The sequence below is a fragment of the Macrobrachium nipponense genome, chromosome 41 (assembly GCF_015104395.2).
Source record: "Macrobrachium nipponense isolate FS-2020 chromosome 41, ASM1510439v2, whole genome shotgun sequence".
Classification (NCBI taxonomy): domain Eukaryota; kingdom Metazoa; phylum Arthropoda; class Malacostraca; order Decapoda; family Palaemonidae; genus Macrobrachium; species Macrobrachium nipponense.
Genome location: NC_061102.1, coordinates 28,684,171 through 28,700,343, shown reverse-complemented (window position 1 = coordinate 28,700,343; position 16,173 = coordinate 28,684,171).

Here is a 16,173-nt window from a genome sequence, read left to right as displayed (position 1 = left end):
CTCTCGGATTAACAAATAATGCATTAAGTTGATCATAGTATCTACAGCATAGTCTTAACAAGAGTAGACGTTTGGGATGCAAACGTCTATATAGCAAGATATACATTAACTTTTTTTATGGTTCATGTTTATCTCATGAACTGCTTTAGATAATTGTTAATAAGTTAATGGTTAGAGGGATATCTATCTATATATATATATATATATATATATATATATATATATATATATATATATATATGCATTTACAACCCCTACATATACACATATGCATGCACACACATACACACACACACACACACACCACACACACATATATATATATATATATATATATATATATATATATATATATATATATATATATACTTGTTTATGTTATCATTAATGTAAATGAATGGGTCAATAATTGATGTATGTTATTATTAATGTAAATAAATGGGTGAATACTTACAATGTTATCTATTGATTCCACATTGTCATCATCCCCATCATCCATACTTGACACTCCAGGTTGCTGGACCTCCTGGTCACGAAGGAATGAAAGGTCGTCGAAATACCACAATGAAGGCGTGTATATATCATCTACATCAGCACCTGACTTCATACTGTTGAGTACCTTTTTCAGTTCCCTTCGATAGTTCGAACGTAAAGAATTTAATTTCTTGGTCACTGTGGATCGTGTGGCACTAGGGTCTATTTCTCGCATTTTTTCTATTAATTTGACACAGCATTCACTTTTCAAAACTCTGTTCTTATAATCATCGCTTTTAATTTTCCACAAAGCAGGAAAATCTCTATAGAGATGAATAAACTCCCTCAAAAAATCTTGAGAGTCCTGTGCGCTCGCCATGGTACCAAAGAAAAGACTGAGCTGTTGGCGCAATAATCGCTACAGACTATCAGTCCTAATTGTGTAACTACTATGATTGGGCAAACACTACTCAATCATCTGCGCAAACTGTCAATCACACCTACTCAATAAAGGATATGCCTGCACAACCACTTAGATTGCACAATCATGATTGACAGTGTATCTGGGCCTTAATAATTACACACTGGTCTTATGTGTCTCGGGACTTCTGTACTTTTATCATATATGAAGTTTTAGTAACCGTTTTCTTTTCGGTCATGTCTATCATGACTAGAAAACTTTAAACTGAATTTACCTGTGGAATCTTGACAACCCTCCCTTTTACCGCTGTGATTTGTGGACCTGTATTTCAAGAATCCTTCCATAGACTTCGAGTTCTACATTCTAGCGTTAATAATGTGGAGGTTAACTGATATTGATAAATAGTACAAAGGAAGACATTATTCTTTATAAAATCTTTGGTACATTGGGATCCAGATTACCACCACTTGTGCTTGTTAAATGTAGAAATTATTCAACATTTACTTGAGGTTATCCAAGGCTAACCAAGAGTTGGGTATACCCTGGTACCCAAGACCCGAGGCCATATTAACTCTCGTCATGGTTCGGATCGTGCCAAGATTAACGAACCCACTATTTTTCAAGACTGATATATCTATATATATATATATTATTTATATAGATATATAATATATCATATATTATAATATGTATTTATAAATTTATATATTTTATATATAGATATTATTAAAATTTATATATATATTATATATTGATTATATTGAATATTTTATATATATAATATATATATATGTATATATTTATTATTTATATCTATATATTTATATATTTTATATATATATATATATATATTAGATATTTATATATACGTCATCTCTATCTAATATATATATTATATATGTATTATTTCATATTATATATATATATATTAGATATATATAATATTATATTATCTATATTATAGTTATTTTGTAAATTAATATTCATTATATATATATCTATGTGTATATATATATATATATATATTAATTATATATGTATATATATTAGGATATATATAATACATAATATATGTATTAATATTATATATCTATATATATATATCTATATTTGGTATTATTATATATATATATATATATCTATATATATTTATTATATATAGATATATACTATATATATATATATATTTTATATAAATATATATAATATATATATATATATATCCCTATATTTTAGATAATTATACTTATTTATAAATATATATAATAGATATATATATATATTTTATCTATATATCTAATATATAATATATATATATATATTATATATATATATATATTAATATATATATATACTATATGTATAAATATATATCTAGTATATATATTTAATATATATATTAAATATATATATAGTATATATATAATTTTATAATATATATATATATATAAAATATTATAAATATAATAATTATTATTAACTATACTTTATATATATAGTATAATGAAATATCTATATATAGTATATAATATATAGTATATATATATATATATATATATATATATATATATATATATATATTATATTATATATATATATATAAGTCTATATATATATATATATATATAATATATATATATATTTATATATATATAAGTATATTATATATATATATATATATAATTTTTTTGTATATTAATATTAATATTTTCATATATATAATAATAATAATAATATAATATTTTAGTATCATATATATATATATATATATAATATATATATATATATATATATATATATATATATAATATATGTATATTATATAATCTATATATATTATATATATATATTCTTTATATAGTATATATATATATAATTAATCTATATATATAATTATAATAATATATAATAGATATAATATTGGATATATATATATATATATATATATATATAATAAATTATATAAATTAATATTATTATGAATATATATATAATATTATAAAATAATATATATATTTAAATAATATATAGATATAAATATATAATAATAGGATATAATAAATAATAAATTATATTATATAATATGTCCCCCCCTAATAAAAGGAGCCCATAAAAACACCAAACTGTAGAGAGAAAAGTACTATATTTCAGAGACTGCTGCTGTCTCTCTCTTGGTATACCTGAAGAGAGAGACAGCAGTCTCTGAAATATAGTACTTTTCTATCTACAGTTTGGTGTTTTTATGGGCTCCTTTTATTAGATGGAATTCTGTTGTTACAGAACATTTTTACCAGTCATATATATGTATATATATTATATATGATAGATAATATAAATAATATATATATATATTATAAATATATTATATATATAATAATTATATATAGATAATATGAGAATAAGTTGTTTCATTCTTAACTGCCCTCTCAATTTTAGATAAAGATACTTAGCAATTAATGTTACATTAACTGAAGGATTTTATTTAATGATTCAGAAATGCCTAATATATAAGTCATAAGCTATGATAGAGCCATATAAATCATGTTAACAAGCAATATTAATCGATTTAGTATTCCAATAATTTATAAAGAGAAGTTTATTGGAGCATAAGAATAAATTTTAACATTTTTAAAAAAGCCGCGCTACGCCACAGCCGAGTTTTAGTTGAGGGCATAATCAATAGATGGCGCGCATCCTGACGGGGGTTGGATGACGTTTTTTTTAATGGTATAAATAGTCAGTTTCCCATCTTTCGTTTTATTGTCTTTGCTTATGATCCAACCACTCAGAGCTGCTCTGATGCGAAGAAATGCCTTCACTGCTGCTCACATGATACACTGTAGGCATTGCTAAAAGATTTTTTAACTTTATAAATAGCACTCATCCCGTGTAGTATGCATTATATAAAGGAAATGAAAGGTTCATTATATGCAAAAAATAGAAAGTGAATTTAGATATGTTGCAAAATAACACGAAAGTATAAATTCATTGAGTTTGTCAGCGTGTTTAATTTTGTAATTTAATTTAGAATATCAGATTGAGTTAAATTACAATATTGATCTGCACCGAAGAAAAATATAACTAGGTTTTTATTCTAAACGTTTTTTAAACCACCGTGAGGGAAATTTCATTATTAGAACAATTTCGAGATCAAATATTTATGCTCGAACATATTGTTCACCCCATACCGGTATACCAGGAAAGTGGCTGACTTAACTTACAGTTCTTTAAGTAACTTCACCAGCACTAGTTCTCAACTACTCGGTTAATAAGACTTTGTAATTATATAAAAGGACAGTATTTTGACTGTACAAAAATCTTACATTAATTATCTATAGCTAGGAGAGTACAACTAGTACTATGCAACTTCAACTGTCCGTATCATGTGTATGTAAAAATACTTTTATTAACTTAAAATACTTAAGCCCCAATAATTACTCTGCATAACGAATTTTCCTGCATAAACTGTAGTTACAATTATCTCTGATGCACGTCATTTACCTCCATTTCCCTTGTATCTTGGCGCCTCTTCCCCGTCCCTTAGTTCGCCCTCTCTGGGGGAGCTTAGCAAACAGAAGGAAAGAAGAGAGAAAATTCTTATTTCCATAATTTTCCACAATTACACATCATTCCTCCCATTTGTATCGTGTTTGTTGCTTTAGCAAGGAATTTCGTATCGTTCCCTGTCATACGCGAGTCATTTATTATTGCAATTACAGATGGCTAACGAACTGAATGATTTGCCAGCATTTTTGCGCATTTATACTCATAAGAGGTCAATTATGTTCATTTTCACAGGGGTCTTACAATTTACTTGAGCTTGTTATTAAAGTACCCTTAAATCCTAATATGATAATTGCTAATCATAAAATGAGCATCAACAGAGGATTATATTTATCTAATATGCCTTTACCCTTTGAGGTTATTTGCTCAAGAATGTGTCATTTTCCCGTTCCACAAAGTTCTCTTTGCGAACTGCCCGCCCTGGTAACGATCCACCGTTGTTCATTAACTACCGGGTATCTTCTTCACACGTGCTTCTTCACTACTGGGATTTATACACGATCGTGTTGGTGCTGTTGGTCATGGATGTGGAATGTGGAAAATAATTATTTTCTTATGCGTTTATCACCTTACCTGGCCTCTAGCAAATCGTGTTTGACATCATACACCAGATATACATATTTTAATTTTAGTTTGTCAAGTTGCATGTGGATTGTAGAGCAATGTATTTGACAATATACTATTAGATAGCTGCAAGAAAAGTACACACGTAATGTCAATTTTATTTTCGGTGAAGGGGGATTAACTGTCGAGGAATTGTACTACTATACTCCATTTGTGCTATTTTCACTCTTGATGCTTTTCATGAATATGAAGAATACTCGTACTTGGCATTTTCGTTTTCCAGACCAACGCGGTCGTTGTACAACGTTCTTTCCACGTCCAGTCTCCCTCAGGATTCTGTCTTATTTCAAAATATGGAAAGTTTTCGTTCAGTGGATATCGTAGCATAAAGGGTAGTAATGTAAACGCAAGCAGCACGTGGAATAATAACAGTACGACCAATGAATGTAAAGGATACTTGTTGAACATTGTAACAATTCGCTTTCATCTCCATCTATTCCCCACAATCATATTTACTCTTGAGTTGACTTGCCTAGAAGTCGACGGAACTTGAAGGGGAAAACATATATTTTAAAGAACCAAATTACACACGGGTCTATATTTATAATAAACTATTATACCGCAAACTATCAAGTGCTATATACAAATTAATATTTATCTAGTGTTTATACGATATTTTTATATCGATACCAGCGTGACAATAAGCCATTGCCAGGAGAATGTTTGGCTCTAGCAAGTGACGTAGTATGTAACTTTAATAGTTTGCTCTGAAATATTGGAATTAATGTTTGATGGTAAAGCTGAAGTGAACGTTAGGTTATTAGACTTCTCAGTAATTTGTTGTAAGTTTGTTGGAAGTTGCACGGGGCTATTGGATCAAAACACCCATTTCATTCCTATTATATTAAAAGGTTGATTGCGTTATTTCACCATCAGTTGTCTGTAGGTAACCAAAACTGGGGTAAGTTTCTTGACACTGTTAAGTAATATTCAGCTTTCAGCCAGTAAGTTGGTGGTGGTTTAGATTAAGCTGAAAGGGGTTATGTGGTTTGATGTGGATCCTAGGGGCCTTACCAACCAACAGCTAATGAGAAATGGCGTTATTAGCCCAAAGTCGAAAACATCCTTGCTTGTACGTAATCCGTTGTCCTCCCTAGTAGGAAAGTTTACTTTCTAAGATTCCCAAGAATTAACTATATTTTAACCTGTAAATTTTCAATTGTGCCCTTAACGTTTACTAGATATTCATATCTAGTAGGGAAGGAGTACTTAATCTATAAGTCCTCGCATGAGGAAATTCAAAATAGATGTAATGGTTCTCTGGCTCCCATCTCAAAGCTAACACCACAACGAGTGGCTATCTGGAAGGAAAAGTCACAAGACTCATAAGGGGCCTGTTTGTAAAGTTTTAGGCCATCGCCATATTTGTTCACTTTAGATTAGACTTATGAGTATTATAATTTTCTAAGTCCTAAGTAAGAACAAATGAAATATTTAAGCCAGATACAAAGCTTGAAAAGTATGTATTCCAGTCATAACAAGGTGAACAAAAGTAAAATCTAGATCTACAAGTTATTCCGCTGTAATATTGATGATGTCGAAGCTTGAACGAAAGTGGTAAGGCTCTCAAATTGATCCAGAAAAAAAATATCCGCAAACGCAAGGAAGCTGAAGGAACATATACGAATTTCAGACGAATAGCGCCTCAGTGGCGTGGGCGATATGGTGTTGGCGTGCCACCTAGATGGCCGCGAGTTCGATTCTCGGGCATTCCATAGAGGGGTGAGATATGTCCATTTCTGTTGATAGAAGTTCACTCTCGACGTGGTTCGAAAGTCACGTAAAGCCGTTGGTCCCGTTGCTGAATAATCACTGGTTCTATGCAACGTAAAAACACCAAACAGACGAATGACAATTCGTCCATTTGTATTTCTCGAAAGGCTGAGTGACCCAACGCATTATTTGTCAGTTGTAGGATCAAATTTAACTCCTAATTTATGGGGTATAGAATTAGTGGCATTGCGACTACACTGTTTCACTTCCTTACACAACGAGAAGCATACATAACTGAGAAACATACATTTAAGAGTATTCTGATAGTAATGGCACCTGCAAAGCTAATTCAATATTTCATTGCCTTCGTCATCCTAGGTAGCAGGAAGTACAGTAACCCTCTAATATCGTCATTATTAATAAAAGGATTAAGTTTCCGTGACGATAACCCCAGCACTAATTGAGCTGCATTGGCTCCCAGTAAAAGCAAGAATAGAATACAAAATACGCCTTGCAATCTTAAAAGCAGTAAAATATGGGTGAACCAATATGGTGATCCAACATATCTGAGCAACTGCTTAAGCTTCTTTAGACCTGAAATGAATATTGTAATCACACAGCAAGTGAAGTGTTTTGACTATTTGAACCTATAACAAATTGTGAGGCGAGAGAGAGAGAGTGATATCGCGCACCAATACAACAAAATACCCCCTAAAGTGAAGATCATACAAGATGAAAGCAAATTTAAAAAAAGAACTAAAGATTCTCTTATTCTGCAGGAGCCACTATACTAAGGAGAAAACACTAAAAGACAATTATGAAATATGAGGCAACTTATTTTGAAAACGTACAAGAGCTCGCCAGAGAGGGAATCATCCCTGTGGAGGGCTGTACATAAAACCAAACAAAGTGACTGAGGGGTTAGAGATGTGTATTTCTGGTGATAGAAATTCACTCTTCGACGTGGTTCGGAAGTCACGTAAAGCCGTTGGTCCCGTTGCTGAATAACCATTGGTTCCATGCAACATGAAAACACCATACAAACAAACAAAGTGAACTATATACTGTAAAATCTTTTAAAACAGACCTACTAATATTTTAATAAATTTTTGTGAAATGGCGACATATCAAACCTGCTGCATTGGCTTTTAACTCATTTTGAAACCATATATAACGCTAGAACATATCATTCCTGAAGGCTGATGTGACCCTAAAGTGTTCTGTAGTCTATTCCATCCCAAATGAATAGAAGTGCCCGTGAGAATAAGTACTAGGGGAAACTCAAAGAATTCGTGGATTCTAACAGCTGTAAGAATCTGGAGGTTGTTTTTTTTTCAAGGATATATTTCCATCAGGCATAACTGAAATTCCAAAGACTTCTGTAAAAGTTTTAGGGTTTGATGGCCGTGGTAAAGCTTCCCAACAATCAGTCCCCATTTCACTCATGGGTTGCTGAGAATTTCCTAGTTTGATTATCAGTCGAGAGCTTTTCATAGACGAGCCATTCATTCCGAATGAAGCTTGAGGTTGAAGAAGTCATAGCTATTTGTTTTTCCCACCACCTTCTCAAACAGATGTCTGTGGAGTGCGCTGGTAACATGAGGTCACGTCCGCGCACGGAGCTCTGTTATTTATTAATTCATTGATTGACTCTATTTTGGCTACTCCAAATGTCGCGTCTCCCCGGCCAAAAAAAATTGTCTAATGACTTGTAGAAGCAAAAGAGCCATACAAAACGTGCATGGTTACACCCCATACTTGAATTGTACTTACATGTATGTTAGAGAAATGAAGAATACATTAAAACATATATTCCAATTAACATGAGGATTTGAATATACTTTATAATATCAATGCTTCATTGTCCGAGATGTTTGTTACTACCTTTCCTATCGGATTAAAATAGTCTATAGCACGGAAGGTGAAAATATCGGAACTGGAAGTGAGCATTACAGTGAATCTCTCTCTTTCTCTCTCTCTCTCTCTCTCTCTCAATTTTTTACTTATTGTGTTTTTACCACTTGATACAAAAATCGAGGTATTTTACGGAGATCGTTGGACTTGAAAATATAAGAATCACGTCAGTCCTTAATCAAAGTGTCTGAAGGGCCTCTTGATACAGTTATTTTTTTAGGAAAAATATCCTCTGGGGTCAATTTAAAAATGTCAAAATCGAAATTTAAAACCTGGAGGATGCTGGAAAACTGCTCTGTAACAAGACTGGACACAATCGTTCAGAGGCAAAGAGAGAGGATTACGTGTAAGAATTAGAAAGGAAAAGGAAAATTAAGTTCCAGGTACGTAAAAAGAAATTGTCAGGGTATTAAAATGTCCCAGTTATACTAATTTGAATTTTGTACTCTGAATATGGAGCCCTTAGATATTTAATTCAATTTACACCCAAAGGAAATTATAAAACACTCTTCCCTGACCAGGATTTGGTCCTATACATTTTTGGGTTGATTTTTGGTCAAGTGGCATATCCATTCAGTTATCAAGTGAGCATATCTAAATATTTGTATATAATACATATGTACAAATATATGCGTGAAAATAATAACTTCGTATAGGTACTCCTTTTTGTTGACATTTTTTCTGACGAGATTGTTTTAATAGCCGAATTAATACATGCCTGTAACTCCATATTTCATTTCATTGGCTCACTCCTATTTTGTTCGCGCTGTTAAGATGTAACGCCAGACATGTTGAAGTCGAACCTCAGCTGCCAAATTACCTTCACGTCTCTCTCTCTCTCTCTCTCTCTCTCTCTCTCTCTCTCTCTCTCTCTCTCTCTCTCTCCAGTCGGCGCTTTCACAGAAGCGCTGGAGATCCACTGCTCCCTTTCTGCAACGCCCGTGAGAAAACGGTTAGCACCCCTTGTAAGCCAATGAAAATAGATACATACCTCTTACGTGACCATTTTGCCCAGATTTTATGTTTATGGGTTATATGTATTAGTTTCTGGAACACGAACGAACTCGAACAAGGAGAGCATTGAGTGATGCCTTTGCCTCCTTCGACGAAGTAGCTAGACAGGTCGCCATGGCTGTCTTGCGCCTTTCCCCTTCCACCGACCAACTCACACACGCACATATTAAAGGTGCCTATATAATTATGCACTTCGTCCTTCATACTTGGCAACACTGCTGGGGAAGTGTAAGATTGCATCAATGCAGGAATCTGTTCGTTATCGGAGATTAATAACTTATTAGGGATATGGTTACTTGCAGACATACTGTTAGCGTTCTTTTTTATTTCAGTAAGTTTAAAAAAGCACTAACTCGTCGTAGCAGAAATTCACCGACGTAGCAGCGCAGTCAAAGGGTTTCTCTTGATAATGGCCGATGCGATTGGGGCCTGTTAGTAGTATTCCCTTTATTGGCTATATTGAAATTAATCTTGGTCAACCTTTTAAGTTTACATAACGATTATGTATCCGTCGTCCCATTACCTTCCAATACGGCAGGTTAGCCTGACCTGCAGACTTGATTTCATAAACGAGAGTTATTAGCCTGGAATTCGTGGGTGTATGATAATTGTCCACGTTAACTATGAAGTTGTTAATGTTCCAATCAACTATGTATGATTACCACAGCTGAACACTTGCTGCATGAAATGAAGAGATCAAGAATTGCAGTATTGATCGTCCGTCAGGGTAATGAGAAAATCGAAGAGAACACAATTGGTTTTCTGTAAGAAAACTGTTAATAGCGCCGGCTCTGTATCCGTCCACGCTATTTGCTGTCCGGCCTCAAATTATAAAAACTACTGAAGCTAGAGGGCTGCAAATTGATATGTTGATCATCCACCCTGAAATCGTCTAGCATACCAAAGTGCAGCTGTAGCCCTGCAGTTTTTATTATTTATGGTTAAAGGACGTCATAATTGTGCTTCTGGCAACGCTATAGGATAGGCCGCCACAGCCGGCTGAGTGTTTCATGGGCCGCGGCTCGTACAACATTATACCGAGACCACCAAAAGATAGAGCTATTTTAGGTGGCCTTGATTATACGCTGTAACGGCTATACAGAAAGCTCTGTCCTTCGGCGCATATTTTATTTGTTCGCTTTGGGAATTCTAATCCAGTTAACACCGGACGCTCGGTGGCGTGGTCGGTATGGTCTTGGACTGCCACCTCGGTGGACGCGAGTTCGATTCACGGGCATTCCATTGAGGAGTGAGAGTTGTTTATTTCTGGTGATAGAAATTCAATCTTCGACGTGGTTTGGAAATCACGTAAAGTCGTTGGTCCCGTTGCTGAATAACCACTGGTTCCATGCAACGTAAAAACACAATGCAAACAAACAGACAAAACACCGGACGCCTTCAAGTTGGTGGTTTGTATACATCAAGAATTATTATCGGAATAAGTCTAGTCTATCCTGCCAAATTTATATGAGTAACCGTTTCCTTTTTAATAAAACCCTCTTACCCTAAATAGGACTTTAGTATTGCCATTGAATTTACTTGATGATAATAGTATAGTGCTTACTTTTCATGAACTATACAGGATTAGATAAAAATTATAAAATCCTCTGTTAAGTGATTAGGTTCAGTTTGCAACTAATGCTTTATTCTTCCAAAATATTTGTCCCTCAGACATCCTTAGAAAACAATTTAAAAACCAGTTGCGCTTATGGTGGTGTTATATAATATACTACTATGAGATTCAGGGTCTCTGTAACACGGTTTTTTGGACTTTGCTCCTTGTCAAAGCACCGGATGTAGCTGAAAGTTGACATATGTATATTTTACAACCACACACAAATTTTGTCAGCATTATCAATAACCTAAACCCACACACAAATTTTGTCAGCATTATCAATAACCTAAACCCGATAGTTTTAATTTTTATAGAGTAAAAATGCTCTAGCCGACGCCATGGCCAATGATTACGAGCCAAGAGTCGAAAAACATTCATTACGTAAGCAAGGTAAACAAACTCCTTTTGACTAAATGTTGCCCCGCCCATCCACCAGACAGAAATTCCATCGGCTCTGAAACCCAAAGACTTTATGAATGGCGGAACGATACAAGATGTGGGTGGGGTATCAGTGCTAGCGTAGTAATACTACTGTAGAAGTTGATAATTACCAACTATTCCCTACATCTTGTTAATCTGATTGTGACCTATAAAGTAGACTGTAATTTCTTTGGAAACTTATTTTGGGAGTTAGACTAATAATCGAAGTTTTTTTGTATTTATTAACATATTTTGTTGGTTTGTTCATTATGACAATTATCAGTGGAGAGGTTCCAGAGTTCATTAAGGTGTACTGCTTTGCTTGTATTTAAATTTAATGTCATTGTTGCCAGAGGTTTAACCTTCGTTACGTATAGCCAATCATCCATCGAGAAAGAGGGAAGAAATGCTGTCATAAGTTACGTAACGAGTGCGTTCGAAACCTTTTCTCTGAGTAAGTTGGCCCGTCTTCAAAAAAGGTCACTTTTACATTATAAGTACCAAATTTATTCAACCTACGTAGTGCAGAATACACTTAAAATTTATGTGTTGATATAATATGTATTCTGAATAAGCGTTATATTTATGAAATGCATAGATAAAAAGTTATTGCGAAAAAACCGTGTTACAGAGGCCCTGAATCTCATAGTAGGAGCTTTCGTCAGCACGTATGGAATTGCTCTACATTTTCATATTACGATCTATCGATAGGCAATGTCTATATAGTACGGTTACTTAATTGTGCGCACTTTCAAAAACTTCTACTTTACGATTGTCCGTTGTTAATGAAAAGGGTTCCAGGAAATTTCAAATATACCTTGTTAGATAGATGCGATGTTATGTTCTCTTTTGAGAAAGTTGCTATAATTACGGTTTGTTTCTACAAATTAAAAGTGAACATTTACCGAGTAGCTCTGCCAGCACGAATAGAGATTAAATGTATCGGCCCAGCTTTTAAGTAAACTCTCTCTCTCTCTCTCTCTCTCTCTCTCTCTCTCTCTCTCTCTCTCTCTCTCTCTCTTTGATTATCGAGTGATTTTTGAACTTGGTCTTAGATAGTTCTAAAGCAACTGTTGAGGATTCATTGAGAGCCATTTTCTCTCAAATGGCTGCAACTAGCAGTTAAATTGGTCGTTATAAGTAACTGTTCATGAAGAATCTGGTGCAAAGTCAGAATTTCCAGTAAAGATTTTTTTAAAGTTAGTTTAGGGAAACACTTTTCGCATTTCTCCAGATTTTGGTCCAGGTTGTGTAGCATTTCCCGTTTTTTAGTCTAGGCCGTGTATCTGTATGTCTTAAGAACTTTCCAACTCCTTTCAAATGAAAACACACAAGGTTCTCTCTCTCTCTCTGACTACTCTTTGTAACTGTTGGATGGTTAATGCAGTTTCAATCCACCTCATCATTTCCAGCAAGATTCACAAGATAAAAAGCTACTATTAGCAATGAGTAATGAATAATCTAACACGATAACAAGAATTTCTACTATTTTCAAGTTAAACGTGTACCCTTAATTTCTCACCCACATGAAAGTTAGTTGTTAATTGCTAAACTGACTATCTTCACTGAAGAGCCTCGTCGTCTCTAGATGGCATTGAATTTTTATGTTGGAACTTAGCCCTCTAAAGGCCAACTTTAGTGTCGGTGAACACTGCAGATTATGCCCCTTTACTTGGACTTAATATTATGTGACGAGGACCCTGCTGTCCGAGTCTTTTCTTGATCAGTTTAGGTTGTTTGGTTTAAACTACGCTTATTTACTTCGACTTATTACCGTTGACGGCTTATCCAGGTCCCGCACCACTGCCATAGCGCTCGCAGGACCCACATCATCAAATTAACAGTTTATCCATCGAATGTATTTAGTCACACTGCAAATTCCCCATTTCACTACTTGATCTTGTATAATCTTTGTTTTTGTTTTTTTACTTTTATTAGAAAAATATTACATATCATTTTCACAAGTAAATGTTACAAAATATTACTAAAATATATACCTACAATATTTACAAATTACCATGGATTTTTTAAAATTATTTTTTTAAACACTAGGTAATAATTGTACTATTACTTACAAAGTCAATACTGGTTACTCAAAAACAGTATTTAATGTACCCTTTTGTGAGAAACTTTTTTTATTTCTTTGTAATTGTTTTTTAATAGCCACCTATCATAACAAAAAAAATTTTCGTTAACAGGGGCATCTTTCTTCTTTTGTGTAATGTTTCTTTTTACGGGCCCAAACAGCATATAAATACCCTACTTAATACAGTGGCACTATTATGATCCTTTTTTCGTCCTATAATTGAAACTGAGCAATAATGTTTTCAAAAAATTGTCTCTAGAAGCTGCATATTTCAAGGCTCTGGAACCACATTCAGGGGAAAAACGCGGTTCTACCAACTTTAAACCATTTGTGACTAATCGTGTAATGGCAGTGGCCCTGACCCAACTATAAATGCAATAATATGTGAAAGGAGTGAGAGGTCTTGTGTGGAATTCCTCTCACCCAACAGAAACTATTTGTATTAGCTATTACTATCACTCAGAAAGCGACTCAGCGGCGTGGATGGTAGGGTGTTGGCGTGCCACCTCGGTGGCCGCGAGTTCGATTCTCGGGCATTTCCGCTGAGGGGTTAGAGATGTGTATTTCTGGTGATAGAAGTTCACTCTCGACGGGGTTCGGAAGTCACGTAAAGACGTTGGTCCCGTTGCTGAATAACCACCGGTTCCATGCAACGTAAAAACACCATACAAACACAAACTATTACACAGAATAAGTTAAACAAGAACGGCAATTTGACGTGTTGCAAAGGATTGGAAAGACACTTGAAATCACTATGGATACTACGTAGAAATGTATAAAAGCGCTTTTGAGCAACTCGCTTTAGGGATGTGGTGTGTAGTTATTGAATATGAATGACAGAAACCAGCCTAAAACTGCATGGATGAGCTGCTAGTGTAATCCATGTAAAAGGATCGATAAGGTGAAAATGTGCAGATATGCAGAACTAACGAAGATATGTTGATGAAAAGTTTAATAGTCAGAAGTGTTATGGGTATGGAAGAATTGGTGGCCTAGGAAGGGTTAAATAGGAGGGAGGCATTGGAACGGACATTGGTGTCCTGGGAATGAGAGTGATTGTACTAAATTATGGTAATAAATGACGCAATGTCGGTATGGGTGTTTGGCCATTGCTGATGAGTCATCAGTCAAGAGTTAATTAAGGTGTATGAGATAGCTAATGTATAGTGGAGGTTGTTAATTTGCAAAGGGCCATCAACGTTTCAGCAATTTAAGTACGAATCTAGCATCCGGGAATCCATTAATGTCGTTCACAGACTGCACTGGATTAAACGCACACGCACTAAACGAAATACTTTAATTATTAAAAGAAGAAAAAAATTCTTTATAAAGATTGGGGTAAAAGTTTCGGGTTATTGGTCTCTTAACTATTGGCTCTTCAGCCCAAACTGGTTTTTACATTTGAAGGATAATCATGAAGGATACTTAAACTCAAGGATGTTAGTTGTTTAGGAAAACCTTTACTCATTTAATACATTTATAGCAATGAATTCTAACGTTTGGAAATACTATGCCACGTACTGAAAAATTAATACTAGTCTTATACCTAAAAGTTCATTCATTGGTAGTGTTCTCATCACTGATAGAAGTTTACAATGCAATAATCATGGTCCATCTTGATTAAAGGCAAGCTTCTATTATAAAGGTATTTATTACATGAATGGTAATGGAAACCGTACTATAAGCGACATAATTATGCAACAATAAATGTCAAAGAAAATGGTACTCAAATTATAGAAAACTTGCTTAGCCGACTTCATGGAAGACTACTGTAATACTAAAGATCACAAACATCTAATGGGTAATCTTTTTTGACATTTAAGTACGCTTTCAAAAGCGCATAATTGTTAAGGTTTTTTTATATTATATTGTAGTTGTCGACTTAATCTGCTAACTCGACCTAAGAGAGGTCACAGAGTCTATTTGCGTGATGAGATTAATGGTGATTGTTCATTCCTGCCTTAATATACAAAAGTGCCTTGATAAGTATTCCACTGATATACCTAGAGTATAAAATATTTTATTTAAGTTGAACTCTTGTTTTGTCATAAACCATATTCTTGAGTTTTTGAAAGCAATCGTTTTTACCTTTATTTTATATCCAAAATTGTACCGTTTATGAGGGTTTTATTTGTTAAATGGTGTATGTGCGTGTGTGTGGGTGTGTGTGTACAAACACATACATATATATAGAGAGAAATATATAGATTGAATAAATATATAGATAGATACATGTATAAGGGCAGCGGAAACACTGGTAGGTACATAACTTCTTTATTTGTGCCGACGTTTCAAGACTATTCTCACTTTCAAGGCTGCAATAAAAGA